Source organism: Gallus gallus, chromosome Z (assembly GCF_016699485.2).
Source record: "Gallus gallus isolate bGalGal1 chromosome Z, bGalGal1.mat.broiler.GRCg7b, whole genome shotgun sequence".
Taxonomy (NCBI): domain Eukaryota; kingdom Metazoa; phylum Chordata; class Aves; order Galliformes; family Phasianidae; genus Gallus; species Gallus gallus.
In genome coordinates this window covers 25,411,217-25,433,158 of record NC_052572.1, presented here as the reverse complement: position 1 = coordinate 25,433,158, position 21,942 = coordinate 25,411,217, and the positions used below count along the sequence as shown (strand labels likewise).

Genomic DNA, 21,942 nt, shown 5'->3' with positions numbered 1-21,942 from the left:
GAGCTCGCAGACCTCGTCCGTACCATCCGACCATGAAAATCTGGTCCCAAGTACGCGGTTTTTTGTTTGTTTGTTTGTTTGTTTGTTTGTTTTGCAGGACAGTTTTCCATTACCTGTTGACTGGGAACACGTATACAGAGGAAAGTTTCGATACAATGATGTTTTCGCTCACAGTAAACCCCATATGTTGCAGACAAATTCTTACCAGCTGGGAGGGCCAGAGCAGTAAAATCCAGTAATTCTGTTTCATCATAAATCAAGTTTATGAACTGTAGCACAAGGTATATAACTCTGGAAGTTGTGCTTTTTAGTGGTAAATGGCTGTTGAAATATTCGTCTGTGGCATTGTCAAATTTCCTTTTCCACCTAAAACTTGACACAAGCTAGTTCTTACAGCGATCAGCGTCTCTTACTTACTTTGGAAGAAAACCGCCTGGCATAAATTGTATTAGGCAAATAGAAAAGGAAACCTCAGAGCGGAGCATGTGGAATAAAATCCCCGGGCTGGATGCCGCAGCCTGCAGTTCTTTTTAGCGCATTTATAATCAAATGTGTGCAGGCTGCCTGCAGCAGTAGGCTGCCACGTAGTTGCAGCCAAAAAATAAGTGACCTCATTTAAAAAGAAAATGTAAAAATACGCGCTCAAATTTCGTTTTAAAGAGGTCTTTCCCCCGTCTCTACGCTCGCAACGTATACAACAAGATTGAGACAGAATGATTCCCGCGCCATACGTTCAAGACATATCTCAGCACACTGTACGTGGTATTTTCTCCTCGCTTTTGATCTCCTACTGATTGATTCCGAAGAACTTCAGAAAAAGAGGAGGTGTAGGAACAAACCCGCGGTGTCCTCCCATTCGTGGTCGCAGGTTCCTTTCCAGTAGATTGAGGCGACTGTGCCTCTCTCTCGCTCAAACTTTAGGCTAGCATCTACACTGAAAATTCTTCTTGGCTTGTTGCTACATTAGGGGGGAAGGTTCTCAAAGAGGTCCTGGAGAAGAACAATTTCGCACATTATTTGCTCTTGAATTTTTCATAACTACACTCACTATTTTTGAACATTTTCAGAACGAAATACTTTGTTTAGAAATACACCGACGGTTACCATTCATGTAATTTCAACCAACTACTACCAATAACGCACATCAATTCCACAGCGCAGAACGCCGCAGCACGGCGAGATAATTAAAGATTTCAGCAGACTTCTCCGGGTCCCGGGAGACCGGGTAGGGTCTCTACCGGGGCTCTGCAGCTTGTCAAAACTCGTCTCATCAAAGGAAGCGAAAGTGGGGAGGGAAAGGATCGGGATTTTACCGTGCAGCTTTGGAGCTGGGTTGGAGATAAGGAGTCGAACACGGTTTGCCCGTGCCAAACCGGTGAGGCTGCGGTGGGCACTTCGGCTATGAAACACTGCCGATAACTTGTCGATTTTATTTTATTTTTTTTTTTTTTCCCATAGAATTATCCCAAAGATTCTCGTGTGAAAGCTGCCAAGGTTTTATCCTTGGGGGAATTAAAAAAGAAACCACATGCCACACAGCCCCGCACCGCATCTCAACGACAACCTGCTATATGCCGACGACCTCAGGCACTCTCAAGGAGGTGTCTCTAGCGTTCGAACTAATCTAGAGACATTTCCAGCTGATTACTGTTCTCTTTAATAATGGCTCATATTTCTCGTCTTGTAGAAGGAGATTTAGCCACAGAAAAGCTCGGCAGATATCCCCAGCCTCCTCGGGAAAGCACAGAGTCGTGATGCATCTTTCCCTTTCTGGGGCTGAGTTCTGCCTTCTGCTCATTCGAACCTGCTGCTGCTGTGCGGCACCCGGAGCAACACGCGGGCGCTGCGGAACGCACTGCCGTGTGCGGCACCCGGAGCTGCCGGCGGGGCTCCACTGCACGGGCTGCTAAGGGGCTGCACCCGCCGAGCGCTGCCGCGGGCGGCTCGTGCGCTGCGTGCTTGCGAGCTACAGAAATAGAAGCGTTGTTTGTTATAATCGTTATTACTATCATCATCATTTTTATTTCCCTAGCGCATTTCTTTATTTAAAAACATTTATGGCGGTCATGGACCGTCTGTATGGGTTAAGCTGCCGAAGCAGTCCAGGATAAACAGAAAGAGAGCTGCTATCGTTTGTAAGATCGGCGTAATACTGTAAAATAAGATTGGGAGATTAAAATCCTGCAATCCGTTTTATTCCTTGCTGCGCTCTCAAGTCGTCAGGCTCCTCAGTGTCTGGGGTTGCAGAAACGTCACATTTTTTTTACCGAGGCAAGCTCTACCAGCGGGATCTGCTCAGCTGGAATTAGATGTGTGACCTTTCCCGGTTCCTCGTTTTATCTCTCTTGAACTTAACCTGAATTACGGTCCAGTCTGCATTAATACCGCACCGCCTCGCCCAGAAAGCCCACCGACACGCCCTGCTTTGCGTTACGGGGCGGCAGTCCCGCAGCGGCGATGGTGCTGCAGCGCCCGCGTACGGCTGGCAGCGCGGTGCCGCGTCCATCCGTCTGGGCACGCAGCTCCGGAGCAGCGACGGTGCCCCCGCTCTGCCTCCCGCACGGAGCGGCTGTGTGCTCTCCGATCGCCCGACGCCGCGCACGGACGGCTCTGCCCAGCGGCACAGACACCGGCTTTAGTCGGAAGGGCGCAGCGAGAGCCGGCTGGGCACTGCTGTGACGGGACCGGGCGAGGGACGGGAGGCGACGGGAAGGGCTTTATTAGATAAGTACATTAATCTGGATCCCAGCTGCACTCGCAGTGTTTTCCAAGAATCCTTTCAAAAATCTTTCTTGTCGGATGTGGGTTCCCCTAATTAATCACTCATGCCGTTGTATACATTACAGCTCAAGAGTGTAATTTTAGTCAGTTGTTTTGAAGCGCTCAGCCCTCCCCATCTGATCTGCATTTGCCGGTTAAGCCTACACGAGACCCAGCGCCTGCAGACGGGAGCCCGCTACCCGGCGGCGTGGAGCCTGCGGCCGGAACGCCCCGCGCTGCTGCCGGGCGGACACCCACACGGCCCCCGGGGTGGGCACCCACACGGCCCCCAGGGCGCCAGCGCCGGCGTGCCGTAGGCGAGGCGAAGCCAGCACAGGCACAGGGCCCTTTATGGGGCGGCCGGCCCGCCGCGGGGCTGTCGTGTCGCGTCGTGTCGCCTCGCCTCGCGCGCCCACCCCGGCGCACGTTCCTCCCGACGGAGCGATGCCCGCCGGGGCGGAGCCCTGTGGAGGGCGCGGCCATCTTGGGGCGGCGCGGCCATCTCGGGGCGGCGCGGCCATTTCAGGGCGGCGCGGTGGCCCCGCCCGCGGAGGGGCGGTGTGAGGTGGCCCCGGTCGCCCGCCCCGCTGCGCCGTGCATGTCTGGGGACGTCTCACTTCATCTGTCACCAGTTCTGCTCGCCTGCCCAGCTGTCAAAACAGGGGGTGTCTTTTTCATTCCAGCTCACAAAGTACCAAAGGGGAAAAGGGGCTTTAATGCCTGTGTTTGGACACAAGCAATTATCCCTAATTATTGTTTTTCTTTTGAGCCTGCCCGTCCCGCTGGAGAGCCAACAGATGAGCATGCCCTAATCCTCCCCAGTCGGTTGATCTCAGTGGGTTTTGCGGGACAAACCGGGCGAGAAGGCTCCGCGACTTTCATCTCGATGTGAGTTTTGAACTGATTGAAACTCGTTGCGATGGGAGAATTAACCTCGGAGCCCAGGCTTTCAATGGCCCCTGATAAGAGATTATACGTGTTGATGGCAAGCTTTTCTTGGCAAAATGTTTTCAAAGGGCTTGGAGCTGTTAAATCAAAGCACCATTGAATTGGTGGTAGGCCTCTTTACAGCGTTCTCTCCTTCTTCATTCCCTGGTACTATGCGTTGGTAATTACTGGCAGGGGTGGGAGAAGGAAAACAAAATCCTCTCAGAGATACACATGCATGCAGGCAGGGTGAGGAGCAATGCCGGACGGAGAGCGACAGGGAAGCCAGAGGAAAATGTTCCTAATCCCACAGAGGATAACTACATAAATACTCAGGCCGGCGCAGGATAAATCCCGTTCTACTGCAGTCTCCTTTTTGCTGGGTTGCCATAGCAGTGCAAGGATCTTCAATGTTATTTAATCAATAATTCTCTCTCATTAAAAAAAAAAAAAAAAAAATGTAAAAGAAAGGAAATTCACAGGAAAACTAGAGGCTATGTGGATCTTTCAGCCATGAATAGCTGTATATCTAAGAAAATCTAGGTAATGCTTCAGATTTGCAGAAGCCTCGATGAGATTGCTTTAACCAGGAGCCACTTGTTCTTTGAATTTACTTGTTCACCATCTCCCCACAGTTTGTGTCCTGGATTCTGGAATTACACATCCTGTTAAAGAGTCATCGTAATTGTGAAATTCGAATCACGTTTGGCTGAAAATTTTCTCTCCCACTGTCTGAAAGCAGAGAGTTTGGAATAGCCTGAGAGCCAAAGCAAAAGCTGTCTGCTTCTGACCAGGGAGTCTTTTCTGCACTGATCCACCCTGTAGTTCATAAATGAAAGAGTGCTTGTTAAGTTTGGGGATAATGGATGTATTTCTGATTTTCACTACGGAAGGCCAAGGCCAAACAGAAGAAAAAAATAGCAGTAATTGAGGAGGAGATAAGCATTTTGTTGGACGGATCATACACTTCAAGGAGAATGCCTACAAGAATGAAGCACACACTGCGGAAAGCCATTGAGCTGGAAAAAGAACATTCAGCTCTGTACTAGAATCTGTTGGCAGGCAAGGAGAGGTGTTTGGGCCAGACCATTTTTTACATGATTATTACAGAGGACTTAAGGACATTCTTATTAAAATAACATTCTGGTTTGATGTTGACAGAAATAGCACATTGATATCAACTTCCAGAAGATGTGTATACAAAAGGTCTGCTCAAGTTGCCAATAGTGAGACCAGCCTCTCCAGTACCGTAGGTGCAGTGGTAATGGAGGGGCAGTGGAAGCAGCAGCCATATGGCAATAGGTAAACTGCAGCAAAGGAGGATGGGGGGCAGGGGGGAAGCTGGTAGCAGGCAGTGGACAAGCAGAGGGAAATCGGAGTTTGAGGAAAGCTATTGTTCAGGAATTTCTTGCACTGAATCCACAAAGAATAGCATTGCAGAGCCGGAACTCCTGTGCAGGTCTCCGTGCCTGGCCCCTGTATTTTTTCTCTTCGTCTACTTTATAGGAGAGCACCTGGAAACTGACTTGGAGAAAAGAGATGAGCCCAGCCAGGAGCTGGTTTGCCTAGACAAGGGCCAGTGAGGCACCAAGGCTAGCTGCCTGAGCAGATAGATGTTCCTTGCTGAAGGAGGAGGCCTGGGCTCAAAACTCTTGGAAGCAATCACAGGGGGCTGATAATCACATGACTTGGGCTGCTAGTTTTCCAGACAGATATTTTATTATGTTTGGCTTTTTTCCTCCAATGATGTTGTGCATGTATCTGAAGTGAGGAAATACTGTTTTTTGAGTGCTCTGCCCCTGTGCCTTTAGGTTCCCAGCTCCTGATCCAAGCTTGAGCCAATGCAATTTACAGACAGCCCCAACACCTTTGAATCAGCCTTTTTTAATGCCTATAAATATTTGCCAGAAGAGAAACACTTATCTGTTTATTTGTTTGTTTGAAAGCATGAACAGTAACTATTGAAATATTAAGATAAGTGGAAGCAATTTCACAGGCATTATCAGTGTCAAAACAATAACCTTTAATTTTTAAGTGGCATTAAATTGTAAAAATATATATATATATATATAGAATCCAAATTTCTGGGGGTCCTGTTCTTACAAAGTCATTCAGCTTGCATCGTATCATGAAAGTTTCCTGCTGGGAGATTGGTTAGTTGGAGGTTTGGTAGTAATTGGAAAATAAGTTTTGGGGATGAAAATTGGTAGGTTTTGTTTGTTTGTTTTTGTTACATTATATCTTAACAATAACTGGAATGGCAAAGTGTATGCTTTGGCTTGTTCAGTACTTACTGTTGACTGGGCCTGTGAGTGTTATGGAAAAGTTAGGAAGAATAATAATAGCCTTACTTGTTCTGGTTTGATAGAGTGTTCTGCAAGGGATCCTAGGGAGTTCACAAGCTGTGTATGCAGGGTTTCAGTAGAGTTTGTACATTGTACAGGACCTCTGCTTTCGTGAAGCACCCAAATCATCTGCAAACTGTTGCAAAGCTTGTCAGGAAGAGAGTACTTGCAGTTTATACTCTACACAGAAGCAAACAGCTGCACCGTGGGTTTTATAACTTATGTGGGATGAAAGAAACCTGCAAGAGTTAGAGTGTATAGAATAAAGTGGCTTTATATATATTTGGCAACCCTGAAAAGGCATCTGGGGCCAAGGCTGTTTCATTAGTCATTGCTACTTCAGAAATGCCTGTAAGTCCTGTACAGTTAGAAAGTTTGCCACATAAAACACTGTATGTCCAATTTATAAAATTAAAGAGATGGTTTCAGCTCCAAAGACCTTAACATTTATATATGCAGTGAGAAGCAGCAGTTGGATCCAATAAACATATGGTGGAAATGTGGTGTAACAGCTACACCTTTATCAGACCCAGAAGCAGCTAGCTGCAGCACGCAAGCTCTCAGCCATGGTTGCAGATGGACATCATCTCCATCACCAGAAAAGAAAGGCCCCCAGTGTTTAATACACACATGGAGCTTCTGAGATTTTGGGGATTGGAAAGATACTTTCCTTCAGGTCTTGGCATGTGGAAGAGTTAAATCTTTTTTAGCAATAACTCAGTTCTGCTTTTCACCTCACCTTATTTTTTAGCAACAAGATTATTTTTTGAATCAAGACGTAAATGTTGGTAGTGTTATTACTTGTTCAAGGACAATTTTACCAGGTAAGATAGTTGTGTTTCTGTATAGCTTGACGCACTGTAATTGAATTTGGAAAAAATAAAATAAAATAAAATTCAATCCAATGAAATCTGGAAATGCTTACAAAGAGAGTTCCTGTGGCAGACCATTTGTTCTTTTTTATCTGTCTTATGAGGACCAAAAACCAAAATGCTCCAACCTGTAGTGGGTACCATAAGGCACAGAGAAAAAATTGCAACGAGTCCTTGCATGCAAGGAAAAGGTAATTTGAAAGTCACAGCTGTTGTTACTGGGCTCAGACATCACTCAGTAGTTGAAAGACCCAACATTATGTTGGGTATTTAGTTAATTCTGGCACACTGTTCATGGGTTATCTTGACTGTAAAGAGAATAACGTGTACAGAATCAGGTATACTTTGCAGAAGTAGAAACTTGGGTTGACTCACTATTCTGCTTCCTATATCCATTTGAGAATGGAAACTTTCTACAGAATCTTTTGTTTAATGCCTATAAAAGACTGTATAAGACATTTCTTTTTATTTTCCTTTTTATTATTATTATTATTTTTATTGGCACTATATTTACTGATATGGTTTTCTTAATTCTGACATTTAGTGTCCATGCTTACTTTCTGCTTCCATTTTGATATTAGTCCTTGGTCTCCCTCTGCTCTACTTCTTTGAAATATATCCTGCGAATTTCATGTGCACATGACATACCTGAGTGGGATGCTTTGCTTTATAACACAGCCACAGCAAGTGCTGAGTGAGTGGCTGGATGAATGAGAGCAAGTGGAGCTGAACTTGCAGACTTGCACAGCTCACTACGCAGAGAAACACATTTTTACATGGAATTATCTTGGCTCTGAAACCAAGATGATAGCTGCACTAGGTCTTACTTACCCATGGAGATGAGAACCTATGCAGAAACAGGGGAGAAAGTCATAGACTTGAAACTTTCTTACGTTATAATGTAGCCCTCAAAAATACCAATAGGCACATTGGAAACCAATGGCTTTCTTACAGACTAATCAGTCTGCATCTCACAAAGTCTGTGAGTAAATGCAGCTCAGCTCTCATGGTTCATGATCAGTGACTAGCTTTGTCTACCCTAAATCCCCAGTAAGCTACAAAACAGTAGGTGATGAAAGGTCTACAAATGCCAGGTCATTTCAGGGTGCAGCTTCATATGCAGTCTTGACATATTTCCCAGTGAAGCAGCCTATTGCATATCTCAGGTGCTCTCTTTCCATCTCTTCAGAAGTACAGAAATGTGTGATATAAATCTTTTAGCTGTCAGTTTCTGAAGATCCTGGCATACCACTTGTAGCATGAGGTGCTGCTCACACCTGGCCTGAAGTTAGAGCTCAAGGTTGGGAGACCTGTCACAGGCCGTAATGTGAGCTTTTATTTTTCTTTCATAGACCCAGCAATTTCTACTCTCTGCAGAGAAATAAGGAGTAGAGACTCAGTAAGCCTGACAAATGAAGGTGCTACTTGAAAGCACCAGCCCAGGCTTGAGTCTACCCCCCAGCTGTGACCACTGTCTGAGACAAGGGGAAGTGTCAACCTTCCGAAATAGAATATAGTAGCTGTAGAATGCCCTAGAGGAAAAATACCCTTTTTTCCCATTGCTGAAGCCATAGCACATGACATATTTGTCTTCAGCTGAGTTTTGGCACATCCTTTCAGTGCATTGTGTATTTCAGATATTTTCATTTGAAACACAAATGAATGGTATAACTTGAGAAAAAGCTTATAGTTACTAAGAAAAGTTCATACCTCTATGATAGAATGTTAGCTAAAATGCTTATATAGTTTGTGTAAGCCATGTTTTCTTTACCTCAAGATGACAAAATACTTCTAATAGTCAGTAATCCAGAAAGAAATGCCCAAGTGCACTGGCAACAATTGTTTTAAGACTGCGAAACCGGCGTCCTTTGATCTATAGGACTAGCAAAGCAAAACTTCCCCTGTTAGATGATAGGAAATGATTTACTCAATTGCATTATTTCAGTTCAAATTTTTAGTCTTTCACCTCGCTGTCTGATAAGTGTTTCTGCATGCAAGGGAGCTCTAAGATGCACTATAGTTAACTGCGTGAACAGTAACAAAAAATTAATGTGATGAATGTTGTCCTTTTATCTCAGTTCTCCTGGAATTATTTTAGCAGATGTTGGCATTTTAGAAACAGTTTTTATTAGAAGTGGCCGAGCATATCTTGTGAAATAATTGTTGAACTTTAAGCTATTATGATCAGCTGCTGTGATCATGTGCTGTAGATTAGAACCTAGAAAGCAGATTGTTCTAGATATGCTCAGCTATGGATGTAGCTCTGTTAGTTTTTGGTGTTCTAGGGAAAACTATTCAAAGATATTCACATCACCTGCTTATCCTGTCTGTGCACTGGATGCTTATATCTTCTTGCTCTTATATCAAAATGTAGTCAAAATCTGCTATAACTGCATGAACTGGAGACCTTTGATCTAAGGATAAGATGGTTGAATCTTTTTTAAGTAGCAGATGCTCTTAGTATATACTTAGTATATAACAGAATATATAACAGAATATATGATCATGTAAACATGACAAGCATGAAATAAAGCAAAATAAATAAAGTGATAGGACAGTCCAAAAATTATATTGAAATATCAAACATCCTTTAGAAATGATCTTGATTTAAATATTCTTACGTTTCTGAGTCTCAAGGAATTTCAAAAATGTATTTTTTTTGTCATTCTATGGAAAAAAGATTGAAAGTCTCACTACAACATGTAAGCTGAAAATTCTGAGTGCCCTCTTGCTTTGACCACGTGAAATATTTGATACAAATACCAAAAAGATGCAAGATATAGGAAATATAGGGAACTTTTGAAGTGCATCTCTGAAAAAGACAAGGAATCCTCTAAAAGTGAGTGTAATTGGAAAAAAAATAAGAGGAGGAAAAAGCATGGAAAAAGAGAGAGGAGGAAGGCAACAGCTAAGCTGATATACACGGCAGGTGTTGTACATCATGTGAGAATTAAATAAATATTTTGCACACCTTTATGTTTTTGGCAGAACCGAGAGGTGGCTCACAGCAATTAGAGATCCTTGCAATTTTGTTTTTTATTTTATTTATTTATTTAATTTTCCCTGGGAATATCCACGAAAGTGCTGCTCACAAATGCACTTGTTTAACAAATTGCATGAAGCCATTTGTCACAGACTGAATTCCCAGCTGCTCTCAACACTGTGTCCAGCCAGCAAAAGTGATTGCCAACCTCCCCTGGGTCAAAAAAAGCCCCATTAGAAGCGCTGCTCTCCTACCCATCTGCTGAAACTGTTATTGGTGTAGCTAATTATATGTTTCATTCTTTCACTTCCAGAATCAAATACATTTCTCAGCCTCTATATCATTGATTACATTAACTGGAAATACTTGCTGTAATCATAGACAGTGAACTTTACTTCACCCTGAAAATAGGAGGCAGTAGACTTTCCACTTCTTATTTTTTCACTTTCTAAAATTGTTTAGAACTCATGATAAAAGAAGGAAAAGTAAATACACTGTAGATTTAAAAAATAACAATCTGAGTGTTGCTTATACTGAGTTTTACTAAAATTGCACTTATCCTTCCTTTTCATGCTTTGCAACCTGTGCAGTGGTAGCAGTTTTTGATCTTTTCAGTACATATTGCCATGTTTCTTGAGATAGCACAGAACAGGGATGATAACACTGTGTATTGAAACAGGCAAATACATCTCTGGACTGTGAACTTGTTAGTCTCAATTTTAAATGGATTTGGTGTGTGGGTGGGAAAAGTTCTGAGTTGCACTTAAACCAATTCTCTTGAACTGTGCTGAGAAGCAGTCTTGTACAAAGGTAACTTGGGTACCCATGTCCACCCAAAAGTAAGTTGCCCAAAAATCCTGCAGAAAATGGGTTTATGTTGCTGAGAGGTGCTATCTTTGATTAGAATAAGACTGTGATCATTTATGCTAACTGAAGCTGGGATTATAATTTTTAAAGGATGGAAGGAGTTCTCCAGATGGTGCAGCCAGAGCTGGATTGAATTCTTGTCTGCTGTTCTGCCTCTCTGGTGTCCTTCTCCTGTTTCGGCTTGTCTTAGCGCACATACCTTTCTGCCCCAAACTCTTCTAAACAGATGTGACTCACTTTGTTTTGCTCAATAACATACTGAGCACTGATCAAAGGCATTTCATATAGTCAGTGTCCTACTACTTGTTCAGGAAAAACATTTACAGAAAAGCAAGGTATTTTTGTATACAAATTGAAGTGTTGTCCCAATTCCTTCCACGTGCCACGTAATGAAAAGATCAATTACCTGTTATCTCTAATATACTTCTTGTCTGACAGACAGTTCTCAGTACTGTTTGTGAGCTGATAACTGAAACATGTTCTATCAGATCATTTATATGGGCTATTTCTTTGTTTCCCCTTTCCTTGTTTAGCAGTGTATCTCTGTGGTGCATGGCATCAACAGGGAACTCACTGGTATGTGTGAGACAAGTGTTCCAGAAATGTAGTGATTTTCATAGAGTAGGCCAGCAGTAACAACTTAGGGATATGAAAACTGTGCTGGGGAATCTTTGCTAGAGAATTTCACTGGTCACAGATGAGCAAACAGGACTAGTGGTAAAACTAAATCCTGGACAATGCTGCTAACAGGCACTTTTACTGTCATGGTACATTTTAACCTCCAGGACCAGAACAGCATTATCAGCCGTGAAGTAGTTGTTTGGCACAGCTGATTGTATGTTAGAAATAATTAACTAATAATCAGTTGTCAGAGCATTGCTTGCACTCTTTCCAAGATGCAATCTTAAAAGACCATTGCTTAAACCAACAGAAATTAGTACAAATATGATATGCTTTCCTCTGTGGAGAGCTGGCCATTTGAGCCCTGTTAGAGAATGGCATTATTTGCAAGCTCTCTTAATATCATTTACCACTCTCACTGACCAAAGAAATATAAGAGGTGGGATGTAGCATACGTTTTACGATCTTTTTTATTTGGTTATTTTTTCCATGGGAGTTTCGTGGAAAATGCCCAAGTGGAGATGACATGAAACCAAGAATTTCTGAAGTCATTGTCTTAAACTAGATTAAAAATGCAGATAAAGCTCCTCCCTTTCTCTGTCAGGTCTTCTTAGATTGGATTCATAAAGCTATTTACGTTCTTATTTTCACTTCTAGTGTACATCATGGTTTTGCTGATGTTTTAGTTTTGCATGATCTGATGGAGTTTTACTCAAATTAACAGAACAGAACAGGGCAAGATATTGAACACATTTTTTCTAGGCAAAAATTTTACGTACTTTTACATTAAACTTAAATATTGCATGTGATGTTCTTGAAATTCTTCAAGAGGAAGCTAGAGAAGATCCTGGGAAATGCTCATAAATGCTACTTCTGCATTACATCAGAAGTGACTGAAGCAACTTATCACCAGAATGGTGTTGGAAACTTGCTTTTTTGTGAGCCAGGGAGCTGAAACTGTGTTAAAGTTGGCCCCACTTAAGGATGACTAGATTAAGAACACAGGTGTACTATGATTTGTTCAAAATGCTTGCACAGTGTCCTGTTGGATCTTCAGACATCAGCTATGAAATCCTGTGATATGAAAGGCATAATTGCAGACAAGAGCTGCTCACAATAAGCTCATGAAAAACTTGTTAAATCCAATGGGAGGAGGATAGCTGAGTAGCTCTAAAGGTAAGAGAAGGGAAAAGAGCAACTTCTTCACTATGCAGTAGGTCCGAATTTAGTTAATCACACCAGCATATTTTGCTTATCTGCTGGTAGGATGTGTGTGTTATCAGCCATGAAATTGGTTACAGCACTGGAAACAACTGCTTTCAGAACAGACTTTGTATACTTGTTCTCTCCACTGGAATTTTGAAAATACTCCCTACCTGAATGCTGACAGATATTTGCAATACTTTGCTGACACATCAGTAAAAATACATGTGAAATCAGTTTCAGAATTTTACACCAGATTTTACCCTTTGCTATACTAATATTAATATAGAGAAGACCTACTGCTTTCTACTTGTGTAATCAAAAGCAGAGTTTTGCCCTAAGCAACATGAGTGCAAATGGCAAGGTATTAAAAACACAGATGTATGAAGAGAGGTCCATGTGTGGAAATGCTTTATATGAAAAGGCAGTTGCTGAAGCACATGAGTGTTAGCCATACAAGGCCCATTTGGTCCAATATTTGTCTTTGTGAGTAGTAGTTTTAAAGAGGTCTGCCACAAAGAAAATTTGTTCTGTCTATCTGTTAGTGCTTCAGATCACTGCCTCTCTCCTTGCACCATTTTATATTTTTCCAGACTGATGCTGGACCAGACCTGAAATCGTAGAATCATAGAATGGTCTGGGTTGAAAAGGACCACAATGATCATCTAGTTTCAACCCCCCTGCTATGGGCAGGGTCCCCAACCACCAGACCAGGCTGCCCGGAGTCACATCCAGCCTGGCCTTGAATGCCTCCAGGGATGGGGCATCCACAACCTCCTTGGGCAACCCGTTCCAGTGCGTCACCACCCTCTGTGTGAAAAACTCTCACCCCATATCTAACCTAAATCTCCCCTGTCTTAGTTTAAAACCATTCCCCTTTGTCCTGTTACTATCCACCCTCATAAACAGTCTTTCCCCATCCTGTATATACTCTCCATTCAAGTATTGGTAGGACACAATTAGATCCTAGTAGTCCAATATACACAGTTAGATAGCATTAAAATAGCATGGCCCTTATTTTTTCACACCATCATTTCCAATGAATCAGAAATGTCTGTTGTGACAAATGTCTGCAGAGGATACACAAAACCTTTATTTTCTATATGCATTAAAGGCCCGCTAAGTTATCTGCACAAAATGTCAGTGTTTCATTTTCAAATCTGAAGAAATTTCTGAAGAGGAAGGTTTAGTGTAAAATGAATTCAGATCCCTTCATGTTGAATGAAGATGATAGAAAATATTAAGCAAACTGATTTCCATTTTTTGATTGCTTGCAGGCAACCTTGTCATCTCGCTTCAGCATCTCTAATGACAAGCTGACAATAGGTGAGTAATAGTCCAATAACAGAGTAGTACTCTAAAAGTAAATGAATAATATCTTATTTTTTAGTTACCTTTCTGAGATGTATGTTTTGGTCACTGTGGTCAAATCTTCCTTCATCTAAGTATTTCTCAGGACCATAGCCATCTGTGTCAAAAAGTGTCAAGCATGGAGTTAATGACTGCATCGTAAGCAATTGTTCTAAATTCTGCACGAGAGCCTCAAAAAACCTGTAGCTGTGGTAGTTAGGGACATGATTCAGAGATCATGGTAGTGATAGGTTGACAATTGAACTAAATGATCTTGGAGGTCTTTTCCAACTTTAATGATTTTGTATCTCTTTGAAGTTTTTGAACATTTGATTTTTTTAGTCTGATGTTCTTTTCACATAATTCAAGTATTAGGAAAATAGCGTAATTACTTGTAAGATGCCTTGTGCTGTCTGCTCAGGCACAGTGCTCTGTGCTGTTTCCATTCATTCAGCTATACTCACATCTCCACATAGGTAGAAGTCACTACATGATCTCTGTGTCTGGAGATTGAGTCACCACTAATGTGTTCTGCACTGAAAGATACTATTGTTCCTGTGGTGTAGGTGGTTCTCTTGTTTTTATTTACTGCCAGACTGATTTTGAGTGTTCTTTGAGGTGTGTGTGCGTATGAGTGGACAAGCAAAATGAGCAGAGCTCTAGGCACATATCAGACATCTTCAACTTGGCTTGCTGCTAGTACTCTCTACCATACAAAAACAATAATGTATTTGCCTGAAAATTGTGCCCACAGTAGAGAATAATATTTTATTTATAATAGCTCAAATCTGTAGGCTCCAGTGATGAAGATGAAGAGAAGGAAGGTATGAAAAGCAGAAGTTATGCCTCTCTTCTTGTTTAGCTTCAGATCTTGCTGGCTTTGCCTTATCTTATCTGAACTGAACAGCCTAGAAAACTCAGGAAGCATTCCCAACTCATTCTCTGTGTCCTCACCATGTGAGTTCCCTGACAAATGCTGTGGCCTATGTGGCAAGAGGCTTTCTGCTTCTCCTATCATGGCAATGTCACACAGGCACGTAGGACACACAGAGGTAGCGGGTCAAGCAGACATTCCTAGGGCTTACCCACAGTGCAGGACAGCATGCTCCTGAGTATGTTTTATTGCACACATGAGATTTTCCCTGAACCACTGTGAATGGCATCAAACTGGACCAAAAGAGATTTGATTCTGGGGGGTTTGTTTGACCTCTATCCTTTCTCAATAATCTGAGCAAGTAGCCAGAAGCTACTCATTCCTAATCAAGGAAGAAGCGGTAGCCTGTGAGTTCCAGATATCTGCACTGGTATAGACTCTGTATATGCTTAATTAATTATTATCATAAATGGCACCATCTATGAGCATATGCAGAATTGCTCATTACATGGGAGATTCAATAAAGCTGCTATTATTTCTTGCAAATATATTTTTGAGTGTGTCTCATAGCGTGGCGCCAGAAGTGAAATTAATTTCACTGCTAAGCTTCTTTGCTGTGGCTGTTTGAATGACTTCAGGCATGGCTGTGAGCAATACTTCATTCCCAGATGAAATGTGTATACATGGGTTATTTGTGAAAAAATTGAGGTTTTCCAGAGATGCATGGAAAACTATATGAAATAGATAAAGGAGGGAAAGTAATCAGGGTGCCACACTGAATTTATAACATATGGCAAAGGATGTTTTTTGACTGTAAAGTCTTAAACACTTTTTAAAAGCAATAGGTACCTCGGAGATATGTAATGTTTCTTATTACATCAACTGGCAATAAAAGTGAAATCAGAACGAGGAACATTTATGTGAAAGTTTGGCATACTTACAGATGAACTTCTCAAATACTGTGAAATGACGAGTTAGTAACGATGAAGCTACCAAGCTTATATTGTCATATAACTGGACTGTGTTATTGATCAGCTAACATGCAGAGAAAGCCTAGGAGACAGAAACAGCTGAAATAACAGATTATTCACACAAGGTCAAGTATGGACATAAACAAAATGAAACAAACCAAAGAAGGTTTTGTGCATAGAAGAATAAGTAATATAGATGTTACAAGAAGGCATTTTTCTCATGATCCTGCTTCCAGAAAAGAAATCATCAAACAAAAAGGTATATGTAATGTTAGAACCACTCCCCTCTACAGCAAGTGGATGGTGAGGGCAACATCTTTTTTGGTGGGTTTGCCTTCCCTAACATCTGCAAATGTTAAGCGCTGTGTACAAGCGCTGCTTCAGCCATGTGGCTTAGCCTATAGCATAGTGAGCTTTAAGAGTAACAGCAGGATGAATTTACAAGAGAAATCTTTCTGGCAAACTGGTACAGTGGTACTTGTGGGCAGGTGTTTTGGAGTGACATGCACTAACAGATTTGATCAAATATAGGTCCCGCAGACAGCACCTCCAGAGCACAGCTGGGAACTACACGGAGCTCCTTCCCTTCATTTTAGAGGCAGGAAATGGGATGAAGAGCTTCAAACAATGCAGTCTAACAGTAATGACATGCCATGTATGAATCCAAGTTCATATATTTTACTAAAGACTACACTTCACATGTGCAGGAATGCTTCTTAATACAACTGATACCTTGAAGATCACCACCTGAAAACCAGGTCTGATTTGAAATGAATGGAATTGCCATCACTGAATGGCAATTCTATTCAATAAGAAAAAATATATATGTTATCAGCCATGTGGAGATGCGCAACCCTAAATGAAGGTATACAACTGGTAAAATGGATGAGCAAAATGGTAGCTATTAAAAAATAGAAAAACCATGCATGTGTATTGTTCAAATCTAAGATAAAAATCACATGATGTGGAAGAGAAATAGAACTGCCCTGTTATTAAACTGTTAATTGAATGTGTTCAGTTTCAGATAGGAAAAGAGATGTATACTGGTTCTGTACATCAAGTACACTTCTCCTGCATTTGTATTGTTCATATTCATGTTAACTATTTTTGACACAAAAATATGTTGGAGTGTTCATATCTGTAGGTTCAGGAAAGTTGAAAAATGTTTCCTGAATGCATCTGCACGTGCATTTCTACTGTCAGTAAAGTTTCTGAAGGAAAAAAAAGTATATATACAAAAAGAAGGAATAGAAAGTTGCTGTAAAAACCCTTTCTATGCTAGTAAAGGAAGAAGGGCACTCTGCATGTATGATCCAAAGCACAAGCTGTATTCACATGGATCACACAGCTGAAAAGAAATCACCAAAGTCAAGACAAGGAGGTTCCTTCACCTGTTGATTCCTGAGCCAGCAGTGAAAACATCAGCTTAGTGTCTGGAAAGAGTAAGGTGTCTCAGGAAGCTGAGCCACAGCGACACACGCGGAGGAGGTCCTCACGAGGTGGTCACCAAAACCAAGTGTGGAGCATCGCTGCATGTATGCTTCTGCTCCACTCTGGAATGTGGCACTTGGATTACTTGGGATTCAGAGCCCTTGGCTGCCCAACTGAGTCAACTGCCTTGTCTTCAAAGCACAGACACCAAAGCTACTACCTGCCAGCACTTGATAGCCTACAAGTCTGTTCAGATGCTGGTGTGCAGCCTGTGAAGAGAGAGGCCCATCTCATACACTCTAGTGCACAAGAAATATCGGAAACCAACTTTAACCTCTGCTGTAGAAGTATACAGTCTGTGTAGCTGCTAGTGTACACTGGCAACTAAAGCATGGGCGTCTGGGGATAAGTAAGTTGGTACACAATTACTCAAAGCCCAGAGAAGCTTCGCAGCTATTACAGTGTGGATTTTCTGGATTATATTCTTGATTTAAGTACTTGTATCATTTTGGATGCCTCTCTGCTCCTTAACCACTACCCTTTAACTGCTCCAGCTACATCTGCACACTCTCTCAGAGGTTAGGCAAAGGAAGCACCCAGAGCCCTGTGTGGTTTCTGACCTGGGCCCTATATCCATATGGAAGCTGGTGAGACTCGAGCATTTCCAGTGGTTCCCACCCTGCAGTACCTCCACATTTGGATGACATTACCACACGGGAGCCTTCCTGCCAAAATGTTCTCCCTAGCGTGCTTCCCTAGGAGACTTTACTGCGAGGAGAAACCCCTGCCCCATCTGCTGTGAGATGACAGTGACATTTTAATACCACATTTAAAAATACGATGCAGGCTGCAGAGCCAGGCTGCGGAGTCATGCAACTTTATTACTTGTTTAATTTGAAAACAACCTAGAAAAAAAATCAGTTCTACTCACTTGTGGCTTCCCCATCTGGAGGGCATTGAGCTCATCTCACTGAGAGAGCTGTCACAAGCATATTGGGTGGATCAGATCCCTGTTAATGTCAGTGGGACGTGCACACTATCACTCATTTATTCTATGGGAGATTTTAGTACAAGCATCGAGGAGGGACTATGCTCTTCCACTAACTGACATCGCCATATAAATTAGCATCTCCCAGTGTTTTGAATTTATGAGCTAATTAAAAACAAAACCTACACGTACTCCTCAGTTATACAGCTTATTTGCAGTCTCACAATATTTTCTAGTTCTAGGTGCAGCTATTGCAATATGCATTTCAAGCACAGTTAGAAAACCAAACGACTGAGCAAAGTGAGAAAAAAGGAAGACGTAATTCCACATGGCTAATGGAGAGACCCCTGCACAGAGAGCTTGTGCTACTTAGCAGGGCCAGGGCCCTCATGGACCCAGAGGAGCTCTGCTGTGGCTCAGTGCTGTGCACCAGGGCATTCAGTTCTGTGTACCAGGGCACTCAGTGCTTCATGACTGCTGCACCATGATGCTAGATGCTTCATGGAAACTCAAATGGGCTTCCTTTCAGCTGACCTTGGGTACCTCCCAAACATAGATTTGTGTCCCAGCTGGAGATCTACACCCCTTTATGGTCAAATAAAGCTTATGAGAAGAAGTTATCTCACTTTTTAAAAATTAATTAAAGAGGTGAATTGCATTCAGAAATGCTTTCGTTCCCCTTGCACTGTGAAGGAAATTGGGATTGTTTGCTTGATGGGCAACTTATTTAACAAAAAATTCTCATCCTTGATATATGAGTTTCCATGGTAGGCGAGCAGTCAAATAGTAGGCGTTTGCTTCACTCAACAGCCAGATTGTTAGTGCAGGCCTGCAAAGTATCAGATCATTCTCAGAACTTCCCTCACCTTGGTTTAGAGTGAGGATTGAACTCAGCTCTCCCACCCCTCAAGAGAGCAGACCGACTACCAGTCTCTCTTGTAGAAGCTGTTCTTCTTGTATGAATAATTAACTAGTTATTGGAGAAGAGGTTTGGACCTGACTTGCCGACATCCAGATGAGCAAGCTAACCAGAAGGCTGGGGAATCACTGGTTTGCACTTCCCATTCCTCTTCCTGGCCCAGTGAGTGCTTAATTATTTATACAAAGGGATTTATGTAGTTTAAGGGGAAGAAAGGCTAATTTTGGGATAGGAGACATTAATGTGTTTATTCTAAATCAAGTTGAAAGTGAATTTGTTAGTTGGTTTTAGTTGTCAGATAAGCTCTAGCACTGGGAACCACTGAATCTCTGTCTGTGCATGCAAGAGAGCACAAATAAAGGCCTTTCTCCTTCATTTATGGTAGCAAGAAGTCTCACTGCTTGCTTGCAAAAGAGCTGACAGCCTTCCTCAAGGCCAAACCCTTCCCAAAGTGTGCAGAGGAAGTGAGAATTCTGCCTCTGGGAGAGGAATCCAGAGTTCTAAATCTCTGTTGGTTGTCTCCTTGTTTCTCTGACTCCATAGGTTGATTACAGGAGCCCAGAAAATTATATCTGAGCCTCTAGATGCTACTGTCATATTTATTACCCGATGTGGACTTGAAGTCTTAGCTGAATGGATGCTCTTTGGCTACATCCATACTGTCCAGGCTCAGGTTTCTTCCATTTGTGACATATAGGGTTGTGCTACATGCAGCAGTGGTATGCCAGTGCACACCATGTGTTTCTACTGCCTTTTCCAAGGAAGTCAGGAAAATGTTGTGCCGCTCTCCATGCTGTTGTAGCGACATATGTGGGCAGTTAGGAGCTGTGCTCTCATGTAAAATGAGTTAACCTGAACCATGCAGCAGGCAGAAAAAGCAGTCTGATGCATGGTCATGCTGAGCACAGATACCCCAATGTGATGTTTTAACAAATAAGTGCCCTCCAGAGCCTTCACTGTGCTTTGTGGGAAGACCAGAAGAAAAAATATCTCTGATGATATTCTGATGTGTTCTAAAGCAAGTATGCTGATGACACCAAGCTGAGTGGTGCGGTTGACACAATGGAAGGAAGAGATGCCATTCAGAGGGACCTCAGCAGACTTGAAAGGTGGGCCCAGATGAATCTAATGAAGTTCAGCACAGCAAAGTGCAAGGTTTTGCCCTTGGGCCGGAGGAATCCCAGTCATATATACAGCCTGGAAGGAGCAGTCCTTGAGAACAGTTCTGCAGAGAAACATCTGGGGGTCCTGGTGGATGAAAAATTGGACATGAGCCAGCAGTGTGCTCCTGCAGCTCAGAAAGCAAATGGTATCCTGGGCTCCATCATGAGAGGGGTGGCCAGCAGGGGCAAGGAGGTGATTGTCCCTCTCTACTCTGCCCTTGTGAGGCCCCATCTGGAGTACTGCATCCAGGTCTGGGGCCCCCAGTACAAGAAAGACGGGGAGCTGTTGGAGAGGGTCCAGAGGAGGGCCACAAAGATGATCAGAGGGCTGGAGCATCTCTCCTACAAAGACAGGCTGAGGGAGCTGGGCTTGTTCAACCTGGAGAAGAGAAGGCTGTGAGGTGACCTCATAGCTTCCAGTACCTAAAGGGAGCCTATAAACAGGAGGTGAATCAACTCTTTACAGGGGTAGATAATGTCAGGACAAGGGGAAATGGTTTTAAGCTGAAGGAGGGAAGATTTAGGTTGGATATCAGGGGGAAGTTCTTTACTATGAGAGTGGTGAGGTGCTGGAACGGGCTGCTCAGAGAGGTTGTGGATGCCCCGTCCCTGGAGGTGTTCAAGGCCAGGTTGGATGGGGCCCTGGGCAGCCTGGTCTAGTATTACATATGGAGGTTGGTGGCCCTGCATGCAGCAGTGGGGTTGGAGCTTCATGATCCCTGAGGTCCCTTCCAACCCAAGCCATTCTATGATTCTACATTGAAGAAATCTGTGCCCTGCAGTCCAGAAAGAGTGGAAATTCCCACTGAAACCACATTTTAACTGAAACAGGCCTAAGCAGTGATTAAAAAAAAAAAAAATTGAATTCACTTTCATTCCCTGAGAAGTGTTCGTGCCAACAAAAATATGGGGTAGGCCAGCATATGCTTCTACCAGGTGAAGACATGGCCTTTGAGATGTCTCACAACACAGAGCAGTACCTGTCTGCCTATAAATGTTACTGCAGTGTGTGACTGTGCAGCAGAGCAAGGTGGTCAGCAGTCTGTCAGGACATGCAGAAAATCCATCCTCTGATGTTAATGGCTCCTGCAAGAGATGAAATCCATTGTCAAAGGCATCAACTCACAGCAATTTGTTGAGGTGAACAGAATACTTCAGCAATGTTAGTGAAAGCCAGGGAGGGGCTGTATTTATTTGTTAAAAAAGAAGGAGAAGAAGAAGAAGAAGGAAAACCACCCTACAAGTGTTGAAGTGCTGAAATATATCACGTAGCTTGAAAATGCTCACATCTTCACCAGTTACTTCTTACAACATTGATTTGATGAGATCTTTGAAGTTTTCTTTTTTCAGAGGGGTGACTCCCCTCTTAACTGCCTAAATCCAGTAAGGCTGTAACTACTGTCCTCCGCTAGGAGAAAGCATTAAGGTGAACCCTGGAATATCTTTGGAAGTGAGCACAGGGATATCTGTTGAACCAAATCAGCTCTGAGGAACAACCGCTCTTCAGCCCAAAGGCTGAACCCACAAATTATCTCTATAAAAGCTGAACACCCAGCTGGCTGGGAAAATGCCACACCTTCTGTGTTCTTTTGAGACTGAAGATCTCCTGCATGGTGTTTTGTTGTTGACTTTAGCTGTTAACTGGAGGTTTTTTCTCATCTCTCATTG

The 21,942-nt window shown here is 42.8% G+C and overlaps 1 long non-coding RNA gene across 1 annotated transcript; it reads left to right on the top strand.

The window, feature by feature from the left end:
* Positions 1 to 3,228: 3,228 nt before the first annotated feature.
* LOC121108501 lies at positions 3,229 to 20,393 on the top strand. Its single transcript, XR_005843041.2, has 3 exons — positions 3,229 to 3,648; positions 13,856 to 13,904; positions 16,305 to 20,393. It is a non-coding gene; the product is annotated as an uncharacterized LOC121108501 (long non-coding RNA).
* The last annotated feature ends 1,549 nt before the right edge of the window (positions 20,394 to 21,942 follow it).